This window comes from Thamnophis sirtalis, unplaced genomic scaffold, assembly GCF_051295495.1.
Source record: "Thamnophis sirtalis isolate CommonGarterSnake01/CBP01778 unplaced genomic scaffold, rThaSir2_p1.2 scaffold_4, whole genome shotgun sequence".
NCBI lineage: Eukaryota > Metazoa > Chordata > Lepidosauria > Squamata > Natricidae > Thamnophis > Thamnophis sirtalis.
The window spans coordinates 92683110-92686485 of record NW_028261384.1 but is presented as its reverse complement, the minus strand read 5'-3'; positions in this window follow the sequence as shown (position 1 = coordinate 92686485).

Below are 3376 nucleotides of genomic sequence, written 5' to 3'. Positions count from 1 at the left end.
ATTTCATTTTATATTTTTATTTTGCTTTTCAACAAATAGCTCAACTAATTAAAATTAATCTTAGCTGCAAAACAGCTAACTGATTGAAGGATTCTCAAATCACTTCACATTATAAATCTGAATTTAGGCAAAAACAACATCATCTGCAGAATGAAATCTTTCAGTAATAATAATTTGGGATATTAAGTTGCACAAGCGATCATCTTAAATAAGCAATTTAGATGTGAGTTCTACACAGCTTTTGGAATTTCCTTCTGCAAAAGCTGAACCATATATTCAATACTTTTCTATGTAGAAGAGAAGATACTAAGAAATACATTTGTGAATGCATGCAAGTAAAATAAAAGCTATTCAGAACCTAATAGTAATAGACATCTGTATATGAAAATGCTGCTTGTCAGTATCATAATTCCTTGGTATGAATGGGACAATTGTATTTTTCTGGGCACTCATACATAAGAAATTCAGGAAATAAGTGAATTGTCCCTATCAAACTATTGTTGGGAATCAGCATTTTAGAAGTGGAGCTTTTTCTAGATTAAGATGATCCAGGACAGGTCTTTTAAACATATCCTACTTGCAAATTTCAAAAATCCTACCTTATCAATAACTTCCCTAAGCATAATAGTTTAGTTTGATTGCTTTGAGAGTTAGATAAGATACTTTTCAGAGTACAAGACATACTCCCCCCCCCCTAAAAGGGGGTGGAAATGTTGGTGCATGTTATATACCAAATACAGCATTTTTGGCCTCCAGAAAACTAGCCCCATGCATCACGTTTTTGCCAAAAACAGGCTTGGTTTTTTTACAAAAATTGTGCATAGAGGGTTTGGGAGACTTGCAAAGTGCTACTAGGGACTGGGCAGGGCAAAAATATGATGTGGAGGTGAAAAATAGGCCCCTTTTCCCCAAAAACTGCACTTTTGCCCTCCCCAACCTTTAAGAGCATTTTGTAGGCCTTCCAAACCCTCTGCGTGTTCAGTTTTTGGCCTTCCAAACACCACAGGAGTACCATTTTTGCTCTCCTCAGAAGCACTCTGCAGGCCTCCAAAACCCTCTGCATGGCTCGTTTTTTTGAAAAACAGGCAAAAAATGGGCCCATTTTTGGCCATCCAAATCCCCCAGGAGTGCAGTTTTTGCTCTCTCCAGCCCTCAAGAATATTCCGCAGGCCTCCCAAACTCTCTGCACAGCCCATTATTTAGAAAAATGGGCCCGTTTTTTGCCTCCCCAACCCCCTGGGAGTGCTGTTTTTGCCCTCCCCAACCCCCAGGAGCACTCTGCAGGCCTCCCAAACCCTCTGTGTGCCCCGTTTTTGCAAAAAAAATGGGAGACATAGAGGGTTTGGGAGGCAGAGTGCTCCTGGGGACCAGGGAGGGCAAACTCTTTTTTTACTTGTTTACCTCTTCGAAATCTTGGTGCGTCTTATACTCCAGTGCATCTTATAGTCCAAAAATTATGGTAAATTGACTGGAGAGATTAGTTCCAGAATCTGCCATTGCCTATATTAACTTACGCAAGATAGGCTGCTCAGGCTACATGTGACCTACCAAGTAGGCTTATGCAATCTGTGGGCATAAAAATGTTTGTGAGAAAAATAAATATCTATCTCATAAAGGAACATGAAAGATAGAAAGAGAATCAAACTTTTACAAAAATTTACTCTAAATAAATGCTTTTTAATTGTTCATAGTCTCCTTGCTCTTGTTCATTTATGAGATAGAGATTTATTTTTCTCACAACATCAATAAAGTTAACACCACTGTCCCGAAAAACATGCTGTTGAACCCCTCAGGCCTCATCACATCAGCTACTTCCTTTGTAGTCTGCAGTTATTTTTATCAATATGGCCCTTCCCCTTCTATAAATTGTACAGGCTTGGTCTGAATGCTAGTATTCCTTCCTTGAGTGCTCTTCAGAGGTGTATTGTTTTTAATTTTCAGTATTTCAGCAACATGTCTATGGAGATTCTCAATAATCCAGGTCATGATTGTCTCAAAGATGCTTTTTCAAAAAGTAATTGGACTTTCTTTGTTTTTCCTTGAAGAGGTTTTGCTTCTCATCCAAGAAGTTTCTTCAGTTCTGATGGCGAATGGAAGGATTTATATTTCTCAGTCACCTGGTCATTAGAACTCAAGTCCATATGACTGTGAGGAATATAAATAATTCTACTCTCCACCATTCAGTCAGAAATTGAAGAAGCTCCTTAGATGAGAAATGTCTTCAAGGAAAATCTAAAAAAAGAAAAAGCACCTTATAGACATTTCAGCAACAGCCATGCGAGGTAGCAAGTTCTGAGAGCTGCAAGTCACTCATCAGCAGAGCCCACAAGTCCAGAAGGCTGGTCTATATACAAATAGGCATTCCATTTGATCGTCCCAGTAAGAGTCCAACATTCTCAAAAAATCCTCCTTGAAGTTAAAGGGATTTCCATGTAAGAAAGTAGTGGTCTTCAGGTTTAGAAAAGCTAAGGCATAATATTCAACAGTTGGTGTTTCATCTGTTGGCTAAGATTTTTAACTTGTCTTTCAGGAAAATATGAAGTCACAGGTTCCACATGTGGAACATGTAGAATTTGGAGAAAATGCAGGACTGTTTAGCCACTAGATAATTGTGTGATTATGTTCCTATATATAATGTACCCAATCTGTTTTCCATCCTTGTAAATCAAGTAATGCAACTTTGTTACCTTTTAGCAGCAAAAGCTCCAGCAAGGAAATGAGTTTTCTTAAGAGCCATGTGGCCAACCATTATGAGCAATATAATCCCAAACCTCTGAAGGAAACCTTGTTGGTGTATATTGTACAGTTTTAGGCAAAAAAAATCCTTGAGATATTTTACTTCTAAGCATTTCTTCATCTCCCATTTCATTTTTTTCCTGACAATTGAGCGTGTTTATTTTCTGTTGGGCTGTATGAGTTTATACTCCGGTGGATATATATTCTTACATTTTCTGTATCACTTCTTTTTGTAAATTTCGGGAATTCTCCACACTTTGCCTCCTTTTTCTTTAGTGACCTACACCTCCCACCCCCATCACCACTATCTGAAGGCTTTCCTCAGCATACTTTGCTCTTAGGAGTGGGGCTTATTTTTGTTCCTTTTGCGTCCTCCCCTAGAACTGAAAAATCCCTTCCCTCCGCTCAATTTTATTTCTCTCAAAAAATGCAATAGAATAAACAAAACGCGGAGCTGGACAGGGCACAAACGCGCTATCACCCCTTGCTGCCCGGGGCGGGGGGAGGCGGGGGAGCAGATTAGCAGGCCCAGAGCTTCGTCTTCCCGTCTCTGTTGTACCAGGCGGGGATGGGAGGGCGTGGCTCCCCCGTTTCCGTTCCCATTTGGCCTTATAAAAATCGCTTCGAGCGCGCTCCCTCC